This window comes from Dermacentor silvarum, chromosome 8, assembly GCF_013339745.2.
Source record: "Dermacentor silvarum isolate Dsil-2018 chromosome 8, BIME_Dsil_1.4, whole genome shotgun sequence".
NCBI classification, from domain to species: domain Eukaryota; kingdom Metazoa; phylum Arthropoda; class Arachnida; order Ixodida; family Ixodidae; genus Dermacentor; species Dermacentor silvarum.
The window spans coordinates 5475080-5495953 of NC_051161.1; the positions used below are offsets into that span (position 1 = coordinate 5475080).

The following is a 20874-nucleotide window of genomic DNA, read 5'->3' on the forward strand; positions in this document are numbered from 1 at the left end:
TACGTAATTAAATCAAAGGGTACATTGAGAATGGTACAAATGGTACAGTGAGAACTCCCGACCGTGCACGTTTGCATACGAAACACACGTATTAGTGAATACTGCACATAAAACTCTCATTCGCAGAAATAATATTCATAGCAGGCAATTAAAACTATATATATGCAAGTGTTATTGATATGCTGTACGACGCCGAACAGTCGTTTCCGTACGAATGTAACGCATAACAGCACTATTGCAGTCTCAAAGATGAGTTACCGATGCAAGTGCGGACTGTTATTCCGAATGATTGTGCTGCCGGAGAGTTGTGGCTGTTGCGCAAAGGCGCAGTTCCTGAGAGAATTAACGCAGGGGTGTTAATAAGTCCAGCTAATAAGCCCTGCTAATAAGTGTAATAAGCTGTCATTCAATATAAATGCCCCGTTTTGGGGCAGCCTATAAATCTGCTAACTTGATTCAGGCAAGGAAAACTTTTTTTTTTTTTTGACAGTCTCACCATCTTTGCAACCCATTAAAACTGGGTGCCCCATGTGGTACCGCACTTATCTTCTTGAACGAACGCAGCAGATCTATACATATCTGTACGTGTATGTGAGGTATGCCGTTTCTCTAATTGCTTCCTTATTGTCGTTATGATAGTGCGTTGAATAACTGAAAGCAGCCGTTTATAATATACAAGCTGCTTAGTTGAGCGGACAGACATTTGGGAATGGCATTACATTTATGTATGAAATATAGGATAAGCGTAACATGTTTTTCTCGGAAATCAGACTCGAGAATAATTTATTTTGTTTACACTCCTAGAAAAAAGACGAAGAACGCAGCCACCTGTCTTTTTATTTTTAGTTCAAACAAATTTGTGGGTTTTATGTGGCAAAACCACGATATGAGTATGAGGCACCCGGTTTAGATTTCCCCACCTGGGGCTTTTTAACGTGCACCTAAATAGAAGTACACGAGTGTTTTCCATTTGTTCCCATCGAATTCCGCGACGGATTGAACCCGCGAGCTCCAGTTTAGCAGCGCAACGCCGTATCCACTATACCGGGTGTTCGAAATTAAGGTTTAGGGAATTTTTAAAAATCTCCTGTGGCAGTTAGCACAATTCTCATTGATGAGCTGGGTTATTCGAAGAGGCGGACATTAGTAGCACGAGAAATCGAAACACCTATTCAACTTATTAACAAAATTGATTAATGAGCTTCTTAGTTAATTACTTTACGACACATATTGCAATTTACGAATTGTAGCCGGTGAGGTTGCAAAACGCATCCACTTGAAATGAATTTCCAGAATGACACCGACCGCGATAAAAGACCCCGTACCAATTACTCCGCATTCTGTTACGCGAGTAAGGCGGAAACTTGAATAGAATGTTGCGCTGCAGTTTTTTTTTTTTTCAATAACGATGCTTCCCGTAAATCTGAGTACCCGCCGCGGGGGCTCAGTTAGCTAAGGCGTTGCGCTGCTGAGGACGAGTTCGCGGAATCGAATCCCGGCCGCGGCGGCCGCATTTCGGTGGAGGCGAAATGCAAGAAGCCCGTGTGCTTGCGTTGTAGTGGACGTTAATGAACCCCAGGTGGTCAAAATTAATCCGGAGCCCTCCACTACGGTGTACCTTATAATCAGAACTCGTTTTGGCACGTAAAAAAAAACCCAAAAGAAGAAAGAAATCTGAGTACAAGGTACCGGATGGGGCAGATATGATTTACTTGTTTGAAGCGGCAAGCAGGAAGGTTACATATGTTTCTCCGTTTGCGTTTTGCAAGACCTACTGATGGAAAACTATATGCGGAACAATACACACGAGAGATACATGCTGCTTGAAGAACGAGAAAAATATTTGTTCTCCAAAGGGAACCGTACAATAACATAGTAGAATGAAAGCCGACACTGCGGCCGCAATGCACGCGCATCACCGAGCGGCATTAAAAAATAAAATGAAGAGAAAGAAAGGCATTTATTCTTAAGACATATATACATGTCATATTCGATTATGAACACCATTTGAGAGGTCTTAACGCAAATACCAGCGCGCGAAGTAGTGCGAATGACCCTGCCGAGCAGTATCACCAGCAGTTTCCAACGGCGCGACCTTGATGTGGCCCAATCCAGTTCGATCGCAGCGCCGCCACAGTATTTTTCCACGTCGGGCGCCTCACTGCAAAGCATGCGCCGCCCCAGCCGCTCGTCCCACTCGACCATATTCTAGTACACTCTAATCGGAACGCACGACAGGACTAATACTGCACCGACTGGCAGCGCCGCGACGCGCGGCGCTATATATAGACCGGCCACACGTTCAGCTTAGAGGGAGAGAGAGAGAGAGATAAAAGAGATGAGAAATGCAGGGAGGTTAACCGGTAGATATCCACTTTGCTACTCTGCACTAGGGAACGGGTAAGGAGAGACAAAAAAAAAGAAAAAAAAGCTAGGCAGACTGCAACCGTAATCTTTACCGGGAAACGCTTGCGGCGAACGCTATGCGCGAAGGCGACTTTTCTTGTTCTTTTTCCCCTTTCCTCCGCACGGCCGGCGCCGCCGCTGCCGCGGAGGGATGGATGGCTGCTATGAGCGTTCCCTTTGAAACGGGGTGGTGGTTTGCGCCACCAAGCCCTTGTTATTATCTTGCGCTACCTATGTTAAAAAAAACGCAAAGAATTGCCGTCGTCAAACTGTCTAAATTCCTATTGGGAGCTTTGTTTTTGTACGCCACCGTTGTCTCCCGTCTCCCTACTTTTCTGCCACCAAACTTCCAATCGCCTCTTACTAATCTGTATTGCGGGCAGGTTTACTTTCGCCCTGCTATCGCTGAACCCAAGGGCTTCAAGGAGGCCAGATTAGCTTAGATCGACCGCTGGGCAGATATCTTCACATTCCAATAAAACATGCTCCATCGTTTCCCTGGCTTTATATATAGCTATATAAAAGAAACTGCTATGAGTAGCTGCTATCCTCATCCCTACCCATTCAATTCAAACTGTATGTTCTATATAAATCTCCCACGAATGCTGCATACAGTCGTTGCCTTTGCCTTCCCCTTCCAGAATATCCCACAATATGTTGCGGTTTACGTTGTCATACGCTCCGGTAATGTCTAAAAAAGCCACATATAGCGGTCTCCTTTCTTCTCTAGATATTTCAATACACTGAGCTAGGGCAAATAAGTTATCATCCAGACGCCTACCGATTGCAAGCATATGCGTCTTCTTCCTTGGTTTACCTCGCTTTATAGGTATGCGTTATAAAGCATCCCGATCTCGCTTCGAAAAGTAAAGAGCTTCCCTTTAAGTTATCATAAATTGTTTGTTTCCCGATTTCGTTTTTTCCTCTTAGGTGGTTACTCATAGCAGCTTTCGTTTCCATTGCCGCCACCCATGATATTGTCTCAACCTCTCTGACTTTGTGTTTGACGTTCCTTGTTGTTATCTTGCTCACCATACCGGTCGCATACTTGCTGGTAAGCTTCCTAGTTCTTTTTATCCAATGTGAATCAATGTATTTCCGGTACAAATATCTAAACACCTCTCGCACCCCATTTACTTTCTTCCATATTCCTCAGTCGTTCTTCAAAATAAATTTTACTCTGAGCCTCCCTCCCTTCAAAACTTGTCCAGCCCATATCAACCTGCACAGCTTCATTAGTAGTTTTCCCGTGAGCGCCCAACGCGAGGCGCCCCACTGACCTTTGGTTGCCATCGAGTCCTGATTGCACCCCTGACTTCAAGCAAACAACCGCATTTTCAAATGTAAGTCTTGTAACCATTACAGTTTTCCACATACCCCGGAGCACCTCGTACCTATTGTATCCCCATAGCGCTCTGTGTTTCTTTATGGCCGCATTTCTCTTTCCTTTTGCTATTATTGTTTTTCCATGTATCTACGGATATCTATAGCCTTCGTTTATCCATAAACTAAGGTATTTGTATTCTTTTACCCGAGGAATTTCCTGGCCCTGTATCAACACTGTCTGTTCACTGTTTTCATTGAATACGATTAAACCTGATTTTTACCGCTAAATTTAAATCCTAAATTCCCGCATTCTTCTCCACAGATATCAGCCAGACGTTGCATATCACTTTTCTTGATAGCAAGCAACACAATGTCGTCCGCATGAAATAAAACTGGAAGCTGATGCTCAACTATTGTGCCATGCTTGTTTGTACGAGAGGTTAAAACCGATATTGATACCTTCTTGTTTCCATCCTTACAATGTACATCGTAAACAGCAGCGGGGAGAGAGGGCACCCCTGTCTCAGTCCCTTGCTGATATCATCGTCGCTCCTCACCCATTCAATTCAAACTGCATAGTCTAAATAAAGCTCCCTCAAATGCTGCATACAGTCGTTCTCTATGCCTTCCAAAATATCCCACAAAATGTCGCGGTCTACGCTGTCACACGCTCCGGTAATGTCTAAAAAAGCCACGTACAGCGGTCTCCTTTCTTCTCTGGATTTTCAATACACTGAGTAAGGACAAATAAGTTTTCATCCAGACGCCTACCGATTCTGAAGCCATTCCGAAGTTCGCCCAATATACGATTATTCTCTGTCCATGCTTGCTGCTTTATTTTAATCGCCGGCATTGCTAGCCCGTATAGTAGCGATGTAATTGTCAAGGGTCTATATGAGGGAATTCTATCTTTTCCCGCATCCCATTTATAAATTAAAGTCATTCTACTTTGTCGTCAACTGTCTGATATTCGTCCATCCTTTAAGCTTTTTCCTACTGCGTTCAGTAGAGCTTCCTTACTTTTTGGCCATAGTTCCTTATTCAGCCTAACGGGAACCTCGTCTAGCTCTGTGGCTGTGCTCTTAGGAATTTTCTCTTCGGCTTTCTTCGTGCATCGAGCGGCCAGTCGCGCGGCAATTTTGCGTGTATTCGCTGGCTTCTCTCATGCTTGGAAAAACACTTTAATGTATAGTACGTATTGAGCAACAGAAAGCTGTACGTATGAGGAAATTTTCATGTTGCTCTACAATCTCATCTAATTAGAATATTTGGAAAGTTGATTAATTAATTAGGACTAATTATGTAATTAGACGGAATGAGAAAAATAATCTGAGTATCTCCAAGCGACGGCAAACACCATTACATTGGTTCTGTCAAGCTACGTCGCATTTGCATATTTTTAAAGTTTGGCCCGAGTTAAGTGGGACACCCGGTGTACAGTGTTGAAGGCAATTAAGGTACAGATTTGTGTTTATTGTTTGCTGTAATACATTACCTTAAGTTTGTCTTAATTGCTTCTATAGTAGTTAGTGTCGAGTCCACAGTTAACGTATTGAAGTTAAATGGTACTTAAAAAGCACGAGTTCTCTTTTCCTAACTAGTGTATATTCTGAGAATAAAAAAAAAATTGAACTTGACGTATGGTTTGTTGTTTTAAATATTGAATTTTATCGACATCGGAAAAATATTCGCTTCCCTTGCGTCGAGATGGTGACAGCCGGTTGTCATTTCCTTCACATTTCCCGCATCAGCTGTGGTGTCCACCGTCGTGTGGGGAGTGTGGCGCCATCCTAGCGCGGGCCTCGGACTCGAAGCAAGCGGTCCGCCCGGTACAGAATGGCCTCTAAGATCTCCTGCAAACACTGCTGATTCGTTCATTGCTGACGGCCTCTTCAGTCACGATTTGTGGTAATCTCCAGGCATGCATCTACGCACAAAACCTTTTTAGTACACGGCGTTAACAGCAGTGGAGTGTTCTAGGAATAAAAGGAAGGCAATCTATGGCAGTTTAGATTGATTCTTGCCGTTACAGACTCCATCCTGTGATTACGAGCACCCAAGTCAGCCCGCTTTGAGAAATAACGGAGCACTGTGCAATGCGACGCGCATGCGCTGGCTATCGGTTACGGATATTGCAGTATTAGCGAGCTTTCCCACTCCCCCTCCGCCACAAAGTCGATAGTCGGCGTTTCTGTTGTTTGGTTCTCTTGTGTCCGTGTCTGCACGCCTTACCTCATTTCACGATGAATCCATACCAATATGCCACCTCAACTTCCTGTACTTTTAAAATTCTCTCTCTCTCTCTCTCTCTCTCTCTCTATATATATATATATATATATATATATATATATATATATATATATATATATATATATATATATATATATTTGTGGCTGGCTTCGATTAATACGTCGTCGCCTTCGCCAGTCGTGCACTCACTAAACGTGAATCGAACTACTCTGTAACTGAACAAGAATGCCTGGCTATAATTTGGGCCATAACCAAATTCCGCCCATATCTCTATGGCCGCCCATTTGACGTGATAACTGATCACCATTCGTTGATTCGTTGTGCTGTCTGTCGTCCTTAAAAGAACCATCCGGTCGTCTTGCTCGATGGGCGCTTCGACTGCAGGATTCGAGTGCTGTACCGTTCTGGCCGAAAACACTCGGATGCGGTTCCCTTGTCTCGTTCGCCACTAACAGACGAAGTTACCTCCCCGAAGGCCCCATTGTCCGAGTCTTCCCTTGCTGCCACGCCGCCACGGCTATTCTTCTGGAGCAGAAGAACGACCCATGGATTGCGTCAATGCTCAGTTTCTTGTCCACCCCATCGACAACCACTACCAATCGCGCATTACGTCGTCAAGCACATCACTTCTCCATTCGCGACGGGCTCTGTACCTTCGTAACTACCTCCCGGGCGGCCGCAAATGGTTGCTTGTCATCCCTCGGCATCTACGTTCGGATATTTGTGCAGCGTTCCACGACGACCCCCAGTGTACTAAAGACATACGCAGGTGTACTAAAGACATACGCACGTCTACACATTCGTTACTACTGGCGAGGGATGTATCGATTAATCCGTCATTATGTCCGGTCCTGTCTCGTTTGCCAACGCCGCAAAGATCCCCCTGGTCGTTCAACCGCTCCATTGCAGCCTTTGCCTTGCCCAGCATGTGCTTTTGATCGAGTAGGTATCGACATTTATGGACCTCTGCCAACCACATCAGACGGCAACCGCTGGGTAATCGTAGTCATCGACCATCTTACGCGCTATATATGCGGAAACTTCCCCTTTGTCCAGCGCTTCTGCACGTGACGTCTCTTGGTTTCTCCTGCGCCACATCATCCTTCGCCACGGAGCTCGTGGGGAATTACTCAGTGGCAGAGGCCGCGTCTTGCTCACCGAAGTCATCGAGGCTCTCCTCAAAGAATGCCGCATCATTCATCGCACCACTACTGCATACCATCCGCAGACTAATGGCATGACCGAGCGCTTTAATCGCACTCTTGGTGACATGCTTCCTTTAAAACTTTTTGAGCCTTACATTGTAAAACTTATCCCTAGCCTCCCCGACAAGATGCTTCAGGTCCTTACTCATGTGCCTAATGGCACTACTTTTAACAGGATCACACATACTCCTGTTTGTCCACCGCTTCCGTTTTAATTTTCGTTTGGCGTGTATAATTTCTCTCGAGATCCATGGATTCCGCTTTCTTATGCGTATCGAACGTCTCGGGATAAAGTGCCTGGTAGAGTAGTCAACTATGTTTGAAAAGCTATCCCACAATTCGTCAACTGTAGCACTGACCCCAAAAAGACACGTACATGAAATCGTCAAATGGTAGCCCAGCACAGAGACATCATCGGCGGCCGCAAAGTTGACAACTATGTTACTATGCGTGTGACCTGGCATAGGCGCCGACTACGGGGGGGCTCCGAGGCCCGAGACCGCCCCCCCCCCCCCCCCCCCGCCCCTAATATGTCATTACCGGAGTTCTGTTACCCATATAATTTGAGGATTCTCTTGCGTTTCCTCCACATTTTCACTTTTGTTGTGGCTAAAAGCTTACGGCACCATTGTTGGCGGGGACGTGCACGGCTTTTGATTTATACTTTCGCTTTATTTCGGCAAATCCTGACAATAGGATGACAAGCGCATTAGAAGCACCAGCGGCGGCTACCTCATCCGTGTTTCCTCACTTTAACATTTAAAAAAAATTCCGCTGAGAACACCACGCACAGACACAATATATATAAATATCTACAAAGGACAAAGTTTATTATATTTTTTAAAGAGGAGGAGGTAGCCAACTAAATGAATAGCCTACACCGAGAGAATGAATATGTTGATGTATGTTGACCTCACTTCAAATTACTTTGCGTGCTTTTTTGACCTTGAATAACCTTCAGACTTCAGTGACCCCTTCGGCTGAGTCTTCTATCAACGGCGTGTAAAAAGCACGTGAGTGATATGTGTCTCAATATTGATTCTCTTTCCAGTAGCCAATGCTAACGTAACCGATCAAACGTACTCTCGCACGGCCGCGCGGACCGTATCTTGAAGCGATCTGCGAAGCGGACAGAATGTGCCGACCGCTGATAGCTCCGCGCGCTGTGTTTTCACCGTTTCGTTCACGTTGAAGCGACAGGCAGCACGAAGGTAAAATCGCTCGCTGCTATAACTTGCATAATTACAACTACCATTGAGGTCATACTTTGCTTACATAGGGGGAACAATGCGCCAAGTTTATGTGTGAGGGTAAATACGTGTTGATAAAATACAGCTTCAAAAAGTTGTTAGAAAGTATTCGAATGGGAAAACCCACTAAGCTTCAACAAAGGCGCTCCCTCACCAGAACAGGAATTGGCATCTTTGGTGCAGTTTTCGACCACTATATCCCTATGATCCCTGAGGCGCAAGTTGGCATCAGATAGCGCAATTAAGACAAGGATAATTGGAGATCGCACGGAGAGGCCTTCGTCCTGCAGTGAACATAAATTTAGGCTGATGATGATGATGATTCTAATCTATCACGCTGCTGTTATTAGCTAGGTTTCCCAATGTCCCACGAGAATTCTGCGTTTCAGATATATTACAGTTTGAAGGAATAGGCAGCATTTTAAGTACAATGTGTCGCGTAGTTTCAACGTTGCTGACTTATTTAGAAGCGTTACGAATCATTATTGAGCCCTCTTCTTTAATTTTTCTTTTACAACTTCAGAGAAAGGGGACTAATTATGACACTTGCAGTAAATTACGCATGCAAGCGGTCCGGAGCTTAATCATGAATGTGTTTTGCGAACAAGTTATAATTTATCCCGCTGCCCTCTGAACTCAACTGATACTGAGTTCGAGGTGGGGTGCTGAAGGAGGAAGGACATCATGGTAAATGTTACGGCGAAGTAACATGTGTGTCGATGAATTACTGGCCTTTTAAAAATCACAGCAAGAAGTGCTCCAAAGCATCTCATGGGGACAAGGTTTCAAAAGGAACAGTCATATACGGGCAACATTTTGAAGTATGCGATGTAATTGCACGAAACTGAAATATTTATTGCAACTATTCGAAAGAAGCAGCTTCGCTGGAAATCGGGTTGTAATTCAGGTCGCACACAGGTCGCACACATAATCAGGTCGCACACATCTGCTGTCTTTTTTTTCTTGCGAATATTGCAAGTCATTTATATTGATTGTACTTCGTCGTTTATAACCTCGACAGTACTATTACCTAAACTATCGATACACAAATGCTGTCGACTTAAACACTAACTACAATTCTTTGTTTAATTATTAAAACTATTAGTAGCAAATGTGCATCTGTTATGCGCGCTGTACTGCTGGGCGGGACCTCTGTGAGGCACCTTTTAACGCGATACCCCGTGTCGCAGAAAATCCGGCGTTGGTGTCGGCGTCTGGTGGAAATAATCATGCCGAACCACCCTGACCGGATGGGCCCTTCGCGTGACGCAAGGCGTTAGTGAACGAAAATTGAATTTGTCAAAGTAAAATCCGTCAGAAAAATCGTAAAGTACGACATAACCAGAACCTGCAGAGGTGACAGCGTCGGATTGTTTTATTGCGATAGCAATTATATGGACACTTCAACCGAATGTCTGCCGTCGGCGTCGCTGTCGTCGTCGCCGTCGCCGTCGCCGTGAGGTTCCCTATAGATAAAATCTTCGCCGCGCGCCGTATGCCCGAGCGGAAGCGTGCGGGGACGCGCGCTATCACGCACGGAGAGCGAACGCACTCAATCTCCCGCGCGCAAGCAAGGAAGCAGGAAGCCAGCGCCGGAAAGAGCGGGAAGGGGGGGGGGGGGCGCACTTCTACTCCGCCAACAACCGCGCTCGTCGCTCGTCTGCACCGTCTCTTATCTCCACACGGCTCTGACCTTTATGCGCCGTGCATTCGTCGCTCAGTTTCCGTTGAAGCGATAGACCGCACGTAACTTCGCCCGCAGCGGCGTATGCTTGCTGCCAGCGTTTTGACAGTCGTTGTCTGCAGTCATTCAGTGTGATCTATTCGTGTTTGTTTGTGCGCGCTCACACCACGCTTGTTCATTCAGTTAGTAATAGTCGGGTCACATTTTCCAACGCACGCTACACATGCAATACTGCCCGGATCGGCAGTGCAGCGCTACAGGTGTGTCCCTTCGCACGCGCTGCCCACGGGAAGCGCTTCTCATCAACACCACCGTTTCACACGCGCCTTCTCGTGGTCATCGAGCCTCTCTTCATGTCGGTCTACTTACGCCGCAGCACACCTGCTTACTTAATCAGCTCATGTTTACTACAATTCATATTGCTACCAAAGCCGCTCACCTTACTTCGTATGACATTGCTGTGTTGCTATCGCATTCATTGCTTCGCCCTTAGGGCGAAACTATGACATTTTTTTTTTGAATATACGAGAAAAACGCCTGATAAGCAGCCAGGGATCTTCGAATGCTATCGTGCTCCACTCTTAAAGGCGAAACTTAAGCGTCCTCCAATTCTGATGGTGTTTCGCTGTACTTTGGTTCTAGGCAACATTGATGGAAATGTTGAAAACCGAGCCTTTCTAAATTTTGATCGGGCCCCATGTCACAGAAAATACGGTGTCGGTGTCGGCGTCAACGGCGTCTAATAACGCTATCGCGTTCCACTCTTAAAGGCGAAGCTTAAGCGTACTGCAAGTTTTTGTCCCTGCAATAATTTTGCGATTGTATATAGTTGCAAGCAATAAATTCAAAAGGCGCGTATACGGCGGAAGGACTGGGAAAAGCGCTGCTGCTCGGCTGCAAGGCCCGTTATTTGCCTTCTCAGGCTTCCCTTCGTCTCCTGCTTTTTTTTTTTTTTTTTTTCAGCGGTGCAAATGAGAGCCTCCGGCGAGCAATTTCCCCCAGACTATAGGAACCTTGGCCTTGGACGCCCGTGGACGGTGGCGTTGGACAAGATTCGTTGAATTCGGCAGCGCGCACAGTTGCAGCGTACAGTCGCGCCTCCACGAGCATCGAGTGAAATCTCCTTGAAAGTAACGTTTGCCGAAAGAGACTTGGCAGTGCTTTGATAAGAGGAAGCGCATCTGCCCGCGCTTCTACATTGAAACGGGAAATATTCGGGTCGTTTGCGGACACGTGCGGCATACGCCACCAACGCGCGTGTGTTGTCGCGTGTTCAAACGGTAATCTTTACACTTTAGTGACGTAACGATGCGGCCGAGACACGCTTGGCACGATAAAGCTTTCTGCCAGAGCTAAACTACTTGAGCGTGACGTTCGGGAGAAAAAAAAAAAAAAAGCCGTAGTGCTTTGATAAGGAGAGGCGCTCCAAGCTTCACCGTTCATATATGGCCATTGCGATAACTCGCATGGTGAAAACCACGGTGAAAGTCACGGCCGGGAGAGCGCGTTGGCCACAACTAGGTAATCTGACGGAGCAGCTCAACCGCGCTACGATTCGGCGAGCCGGCAATGCGGGAGAGAAGGCCTCCCTGGCCGCGGTGCTAGAGGAGCTATAAAACGGCCGCAGCGGAGTCGCCGCGCGCACCGCTGAAGACGGCATCTCCTCGACGACCTTCGGGTGCGTATGGAAAACGACGTCACCGGCTCGAACACGCGCGCCCTTGAGGCGGCGGAGGGGGAGAGACCCCGAGTGGAAAGGAGTGCACATACCGCATTTGAGCGAATAGTCCCCTCTGCCAGATCAGCACTTGCCCTAACGCTAGCATGCCGGCGATAGTTCACTGCGTAAATGCGCGCTGTATCCCAAGTCACGTTAAGAACACGACTCGACCATCCTTCATCTCTCTTCTATAGGAGCCTACCTCCCTTTTTCAAAATCTAAAGTTTATAAACAGCAGCAGACGCATAAAATAATGTAAGAATCACCAGCGGATACCACATACTTACGTTCGAGGGCGCTTTCTATTTGTGATTGCCTTATACCGCAAATCTTGGTTTGATCTAGTGGATGTGTCATATACCTCCGGAAATAAACGGCGCAATAACAGAGCCGCAGAGGAGGAGAACACGACCTGAGTCGCATGTGCGTGTTCTTTATTGTCCGCGTCTATTGAGCGCCGTTGATTTCCGGAATCCTTGTACGCGCGCAGATACGATAATCCGGTCGGGAAAACCGCGGCTTGCGTGTGCGCGTGGCGCAAGCGCTGTTGCGTTCTTCCTGCTTCATCCTCTCGCGATTACGGGGCGGATACTTCAAAGCGGTACACCTGCCCACTGTACCGCGCCAATTGTGAGGCTGTTCTTTCCGGACTAGGCCCGGCTGGCCGCACAAGGCTCTTCCCTCCCGGGCACTCTGCCGGAGCTCTTGCAGGTACGTGCACGGCTAATCCTGCGCGCTGCGTGCATGCAGTGAGACGATGGAACGCCGCAGCAGTCGCGTCTAGTGACGTCAGCCAGCGTCCCCCGTGAATGGCGGGTCGGCCTGATAAGCTCAGTCTCGTATCGTGCAGCATCATACGAGACCACGTGACCCTTTTCGTCTTGCTCCTTAAAAAGGTGTTTTCTCGCAGCAAGCATGGTGTGCGATGGCTGGCCGTTGGCGTCGCGTGGAGCCTGTCATCGGAAGCAAACGCGCGTGATCACAGCCATCGCTTGCAAAGGTTGTGTCCCTCAATCCCCACAAGGTGTCCGCCGAATTTTTTTTTATAGATAACGTCAACAAGAGCAAAATATTTCCCCCCCTCATCTCTGTAATCGTGTTGTTCGGAAACCAGATAATTCAGTCGTTTATTGACCCTTTTCGCGGCGATCACCTAAGTGCTGCCATGTTTGATCATGTGATGACCCGTCCATTGCTTGCCTCAGCTGCCTCCGTGTTTACAATGAATGTACACGACGCCCGGTGCGGCTCAGAAAACCTCTGTTTCGGGAGATATCGACTGGTTGGAGGACACGAAGCTTTGGCCACATCTTCAGAGGACACGTAAAAGCGCTTTCGGAGCTCATTAAGCTTTGTCCAAATGGCGCGAGCAGCCTATATTGTGCTTGTTCTAAAAGCGAACTAGGCTAAACATGTATTTCAAGCTATCCAAATTTCCGCTTGTGAATTGAATCAGGATCAGTGTGTTTTGCTCGTCGTTCTTTATTTTGCAAATACTTTGAAACAGTGGTTTGTCACGTTTCTGAGTCAGTGAACTTCGTCGGTGCGGTCACTATCTGATTATTTTCTGCCTAATCGCTCACGTGTTTGCTCAGTTGCAATAGATGCGTTCTTGCTGCACACAAGGCTTGGAACGTAGCTGTTCTGTACTTTGTAATAGCTTGTAACAAATCTATTATCGCTATTAACTCGCTTACCGTCACGAAAAATTCTGCTTCGGCCATTCGTGCGCTGTCGATGTAGTAGCTGGCACCCATGCTTTGGCGCACTGATTCGAGTGTGCGCCCATTCACATATTCTTAATACGCTGGCGATAGAGTTTGCTTTGTGTACGTTTGCGTGCAAGTTGAGGTAGGTGTGTGCAGATAACTTGCGCGAAACTTACTATGCCAGGAAGCGGCGCTACTCTCTTTGCCACTGTGCAACGAGCGGTACTCACTCTTGCTGACGTTCCGGGTTTGAAGTTCTGTCTTTGGAGGTTGCGCTTGCGGATGAGTGATTTTTTTTTTATCCCCGAGGAAAGTCGTGCATCGAGAAGCGCCGGCAACAAAGGCAGTCCCTATGTAGCAATGGTCCGTGAACTTGGTCATACATATTAACGCGATAGCGTTTAGGGCCCCGTGTCGCAGAAAATCCGGCGTCGGCGTCGGCATTGGCGCCCGCGGCCGAGAAAATCATCCCCCACCACGTTTAGGTATGCCACACCATTCTATCATTAATGTTGCTCATACCTTGTCTTGCATTCTTGGCAAGGCTATTCCTCGGAATTTTGAGAATGACAATCCACAAACAAATGTCATGAAACAAAACACCCACAGCGCATGCCTTTTATGTTCAATCTTCTCAGATTGAAATATTATAAGTGCGAAACCAATACGGAAACCTGAAAATGATGTCAATTCTTTGGCGTGGTTGTGCACTATCTCCGGGATCGGCCCACGCAAGAGGCTCACCAGAAAGCTCGCCTACGCGCATAGCGTTCGCCGCCAGTGTTTGCCAGTAACCAACTAACCATTACGGTTGCATAAGCTGCAGTCGTCGGGAACCATGAGTAGCAGTCAGGAATCTTTGAATGTTATCGCATTCCACTCCTAAAAACGAAGCTTAAGCGTACTCTCAATTTTAACACGAAAGTGTTTTATGCCGGGGTCCACCAAGACTTCACTGACGTATTTCCGTCACGGAAATACGTCATAGAACATAATACAAAGAAAGAAACCAGAAGAAAAAGTTCCACAAACATGCAAAATTTGGAAATCGAACCCACGACCTCTCGGTCCGCGACGATAGATCGCCGAGCGTTTAACCCATTGCGCCACAAACGCATTTGCAGAGAGCTCCACAGACGCGCCTTATATATCTAACATTCCTCCGTGTACCCGCGCTCTTGCTCGGGGCGGTGCCGCCGCCTACGAGCAGAAAAGAGAAGTACTGCATTATGACACTAACGCGCACCGACAGTGAACGCTTCGGTGGTCTCAGCACTACGACGCCTCGATGCCAGCATTAGAAGGGACGCTGGCATCAAGAAGCACTACCAACGCCACCTAGGTGGCGTTCACCGTACTCAGCACAGCGGAGCGTGGCCTCCGCAATTAGCTCTGAAAATGTTTCTGAAGTTGATTGCGGAGGCTGCAATTACGACGCGCTGTACGCGCTGATTTGACTCGGTGACGATTCAATTACGTGCTTTGTCTTGCGCGTTGTATTAGTGTGTCAGTTACGTGCTTCGTCTTTCGCGTTGTGCTAGCGTGTGCAGCGTAGTGCAGCTTCCATATGCACGACGGTTGCTCATGGTCATCGACGTTGGTAGTCGTGATGGAGGAGACGTGCCACCAGGCGTCAGCGTGGGTGCATCAACGCCTAAGGGCGCTTTAGCCACAAAACACCAATAGACATTATATATCAATGTGCAATAAACATTACACTACTTCTGTGAAGACACGTTTCACTTTCGTGTTCTATACCGATTCCTATATAAGAGGGATCAACCACATTTTTGATTCCATTCCTTAATATAGCAGTCACTATTTTTGCAGTAATCTACTGCACACGTCTTCAAACCACCGCTCCAAAATTTGCATCATGAATGGAGCACAGTGCGTGAGCGAAAACCCAGTTGTATTTCCGACAGCTGATCGCATAGAAACAAGGCAGAAACGCTATTGGTTTCGTAGTCGTGCGCTTTCGCTGAGGCAACGTGCGGCGCGCCGCCGAAAGCGCCATCTTGTTTCGCGAGAACAAACTGCTCCGCGAAAAGGTCAATACACACCGTTCCAACAGGAGCCAGACCCCCCCCCCCCCCCCCCCCCCCGGCTCCAATGTTTATGTCCTGCAGTGGACATAAATATAGGGTGATGACGATGATGACAACTGATGTCTTTATTATGTCTTATGTATGTATTATTAAGCCTTTCACAGACATAATGACGGACCAACAAAATTCGGCAGACACACTTAAGTCTGCGTACGTGTGGGAATGCGAAAGCATTATACCGTTTGTGGACCTGGGAACGTCATGAACGCGCTCATTTTATACACTCATGACGTGGCGCCACCTCCTCCCAATTGGCTGCGACGTCACGTGCCCAATGACGCACTAGGCACACCTTTAGTCAGCCAGAACCGTGGTGGCGTCGGGGAAGCGTGCTCGTCTCGCACCCCGGAGGCCCGGGTACGATTCCCACCCCTACCGAAATGTATCAAATTTTAACGCGATGGCGTTAAAGGCCCCGTGTCGCGGAAAATCCGGCGTCGGTGTCGGTCTTGGCGTCCGCGGCCAAGAAAAGCATCCCGAACCACTCCGACCACGCAGGCACTCCGCGTGGCGCAGAAGCGCTGGTGAACTAATCAAATTTCTCAAAGTAAAATGCGTGAGAAAAATCGTAAAGTACGACGTAACCACAACCTGCAGACGTGATAGCGTCGGATTGTAATTTTGAATATACGAGAAAACATAATTATCTCACGTGGAAACTCAAACACAAGCTCCTTTCCCAGCATTTCTGCCACGCATATACAGCGGCACGCCGCGTTTTGCTCCTAGCAAAAATATATACCATCCAGATGGCGCTCGCCTCCTCGGCCGCCGCATGCAGAGGCGAAGTTCGGGAAAAAAGAAAGCTGCAGTTGCCGGGAAGCTTCGATAAGCAGCCAGGGATCTTTGAATGCTATCACGTTCTACTCTTAAAGGCGACGCTTAAGCGTCCTCCATTTTTTTTCTTTTCAATCTTGAAGAAAGAACAGCACAAAGGAGACGAGGACGAAAGGAAGACAGGGGCAACGTACGGGCGCTAACTTCCAACTAAATTTTATTTGAAGAAACAAGGTTTATATACATGAAAAATGAATTGCACCACCGTGACGTCATGAACTCTATATCGCATCAAAAAAAAAAAAGAAAGAAAGAAAGAAAGAAAAAACAATCTCTTTGTTGGCAAGTGCCACTGACGGGCAGGTAATGCACATCCCATTAATTTACTTTGTTTACAGGAACCTTCCTGAAAAATCTGACGCCAATCCGAGCATTTTTGACGCGTTTTTACCCTTTGCGCCGTCGGCCATTTTTGGTATCATCACTCGGTCACGCCGACTACGACGGATTTTCGCGTAATGGAACACTCAATGCTTTCGCATTAAAAAAATTGGAAGGCTCAACTGTAGTTGACGTCTACGATGTCAGCTAGAATATCGGCTATGGGGCACCTACATTGCCAAGGGGGCGCTGCGAAAACGGTGCTAAAGAGCGCCCTCTGTCTTAAACCAACGTCACTCTTAAACTGGGTAGTACCAAGCTCGGTCGTCTGCTTCGGAAAGCACGTTTACAATATGGACCCGCCACTTTCGGTTGTGTTGTACCACGGCCTGCAGCGAATATTGGGCGCCGAAGATTTTTTCAGGAATGGCACACTGCGTAAAGGCAAGAAATTATGCAACGCCGAATACGTGTACGCCGTTCAAGAAATAAGCGGCGAAGTTTTAGCGCGGTGTCAATCGCAACTGAAGCGAGTCGCCTACGAAGTTGAACTTCAGGTAAGGTTTGCACGCTGCTAGATTCAGGCGCAGAAACGCGAGGAAATGCTTGCTATAAATGTATTCACAGCAGAGATAAGCAGACATCATGTGTACGGAACTATTCGAGCGCACGACGGAGGTACACGCCGCGACGGCAGCGGTCTTTCAGCATGCCGCGATGTACGAACTGCTCGAGCGCACGATCGTACGCGCCGCGACGGCAGCGGTCTTTCAGCATGGCGCGAAACGGCGGGCCTTCTGCAATATTTGCTGACTGCATGCCGCTAGACAAGTAGTCGTACCTGCGCTGTAGTAGCGGCCATCTGTCCCTTTAGCAACTGATAAATAACTGATGCAATGCATATGAGCTCGCAGTAACGCACTACGTGCGAATCGCGCTGCAGCGCGAGCTCGTGCGCTTGATGTAGCTTTTAATAACAGCGCTCGAACATCGAAGTGCTGTAATCAATACTGCCTTACTGCGCTTCCTCAACGTGCTGACTTGAGGTCAAGGATGAGCACATTTAACTCTCAAACCTGTGCTACTCGTAGTGGGGTATAGTGAAGTTATCCAGTGCGCCTGACGCTCCGCGCTTCGTGAGGCCTTGAAGGAAAATGGTAGAATCTGATGTTTGGATTCGGGTCTTCTTGCTCGTGGCACCTCACGACTCAGCAGTAACGACCGTGACGCTTTTTCGCGGCTGAGCTAGGTCTCTTCGGATCGGGGTCGCCGGTTCTGCTTCCAGCATTGCGTCCCACGGCACACGGAGAGTCCGTTTTCGTTAAACTAGCTCGCAGCGTTACGAGCCTTTTCGCACTCGCAACAGGGCAGAAAAAAGTCCGAATCGACGCAAAACTCGGCCTAGAAACGTGCTTCGCCACAGCCAGGGCCGGTATTTTATAGCGATGCCTTTCCGGTGCTAATGCCTTTTCGCGCTTATCGCGCTTTGTCAGTGGTCAGAGTGACGGTCCCCTCGCGTTATCAACGGGATCAGCCGGCCGTGAGCGGTGGATGATAAGACTAGTATAGAATAAGTCATAAGGCATCGCTACAAAATACCGGCCGGCCCAGGGCTCAATACTACCCAAGCTGGTACTACCCAGATAACTTTTCTCACCGCCACCAGGCGCCGCTACTATACCTCAAACTCCAGCGCAAGACGCCCATCCCCGTTTGCTCTCAATCCACACCGTTCTCTTCCTGTCTCTTAAAGTTAAGCCCAACATTTTTCGTTCCATCGCTCTTTTGTGCGGTCTTTAACTTGTTCTCAAGCTTTTTTGTTAACCTCCAAGTTTCTGCCCCTCCCCCCCATATATATATATATATATATATATATATATAGGGTGTTTCAGCGTACACTTTCAAAAGTTATTAAAGGTTGGCTGGCAGATAGCACAATTCTAGTTCATGAGCTGGTCTACTCGAAGAGGCGGACATTACTTGCACAATAAATCGAAATGCCTATTCGAATAATTAACAGAAATTCACTAATTAAGTTTTTAACTAATTACCTGATGGCCCATATTGTAATTTACAAATTGTAGCCGTGGAGTTCGCAAGGCGGATCCACTTGGAACGAATTCTTGGGATGACACCAGTTTAGAGATATTAATTCCCTAACTTTGCGCAGAAATGCATTGGCGTTCCAGTTAGTTTCTTAACAAAACGTAGCTTTATGTACTGAGCACAAAATTAACTGGAACGTCAATGCATTTCTCCGCAACGTTCGGGAATTAATATCTCGAAACTGGTGTCATCCTGAGAATTAATTCCAGGTGGATCCGCCTTGCGAACTCCACGGCGACAATTTGTAAATTGCAATATGGGCCATCATATAATTAGTTAAAAACTTAATTAGTGAATTTTTGTTGACTAGTCGATTATGCATTTCATTTGTTTGTGCAAGTAATGTCCGCCGCTTCGAGTAGAGCAGCTCATGAACTAGAATTGTGCTATCTGCCACAGGCAACCTTACATAAATTTTGAAAGTGTTCGCTGAAACACCCTGTATATATATATATATATATATATATATATATATATATATATATATATATATATATATATTACTCTGTACTTGGTTGCCAACCTTCCTGACCTCTACCTTCATGCATGCTGTATCCACGCTTTTCAGGTGCAGACACTTGTGCACTTTAGCCGCCCATTTGTTTTGCTCCATGTTCCTGAATCTTTCTTGAAGAGACTAATTTTGCTCTGCGCTTCTCTGACTGGAAACGAGCCACCACCTATGTTACGCCCCCCCTACCCTGCACTGCCTCATTTGTGGTTTTACCGTGGGCTCCCAAAGCCAACCGGCCTACCGATCTTTGGTTAACTGCCAACCTCAACAGGATATCCGATTTTAAGCATAGAATGGCATTTGTGAACGTTAGCGCTGCCACCATTACTCCTTTCCAGATTCCAGGCACAACATTATACTTATTGTGGCCCTACAGTGCCCTGTGTTTCATTATTACTGCATTCCCCTTCCCCTTTATTTTCAGATCGGAAAGGTAATGAAGTGGTGGGAATTCACCACGGACTGAAGCAAGGATGTCCTCTGTCTCCGTTGTTGTTCACGCTTTATGTCAAGGGCATAGAAAGACGACTGGAAAACAGCGAATTAGGGTTTGATTTATCCTACATGCGTAATGGACAAAGGGTGCAACAGAAGGTCCCTGGACTGATGTACGCAGACGACATTGTGTTACTAGCGGACAATAAAAAAGATTTACAGATACTTGCGAATATCTGTGGGAATGCAGCGACAAATATAGGCCTTAAGTTTAGCACAGAGAAATCAGGAATTATAATATTTAATGAAGAGACGAGTAATTACGTGGTGTCAATTCAACAGCAAGTAATACCCATAGTTAAGCAATATAAGTACCTCGGCGTACACATAAACGAAGGAAAGAATTACTCAAGCAACCACCAAGATAATCTGAAAATAAAGGGGAAGCGGAATGCAGCAATAATGAAACACAGAGCACTGTGAGCCCACAATAAGTATAATGTTGTGCCTGGAATCTGGAAAGGAGTAATGGTGCCAGCGCTAACATTCGCAAATGCCATTATATGCTTAAAATCGGATATATTGGCGGGTTTGGAAGTTAACCAAAGATCAGTCGGCCGGTTGGCTTTGGGAGCACACGGTAATACGACAAATGAGGCAGTGCAGGGTGACATGGGTTGGGCCTCTTTTGAAGTCAGAGAAGCACAGAGCAAAATTAGTTTTGAAGAAAGGCTCAGGAACATGGATGAAAATAAATGGGCGGCTAAAGTGCACAAGTATCTCTACATGAAAAGCGTGGACACAGAATGGAGGAAGAGATCAAGGATGTTGGCAACCAAGTACAGGATAATCGAAACTGTAAATGGACAACCAGGAGTCATCAGAAAGAAAGTGAGAGAAATAGAGACCGTGAATTGGATGCAAAGAATGGAAACAAAAATGACCATGAAGATTTACAAGAATGACAAGAAAGAAATTAGAAGGGAAAACCTGTACGATAACT

At 46.9% G+C, this 20874-nt stretch overlaps 1 protein-coding gene across 2 annotated transcripts in view; it reads left to right on the forward strand.

Moving 5' to 3' along the window:
• The window catches only part of LOC119460548 (uncharacterized), a 128846-nt gene that overhangs the window by 62212 nt on the left and 45760 nt on the right, over positions 1-20874 (forward strand). The window contains exon 1 of one of the 2 annotated variants that reach the window (XM_037721481.2): positions 12407-12552. The exons of the other annotated variant lie outside the window; for it this stretch is intronic. The gene's annotated coding sequence lies outside the window, so the exon portion shown is untranslated. Of the gene's footprint in view, positions 1-12406; positions 12553-20874 lie in introns of those variants that run through there. 2 annotated transcript variants of the gene reach the window in all.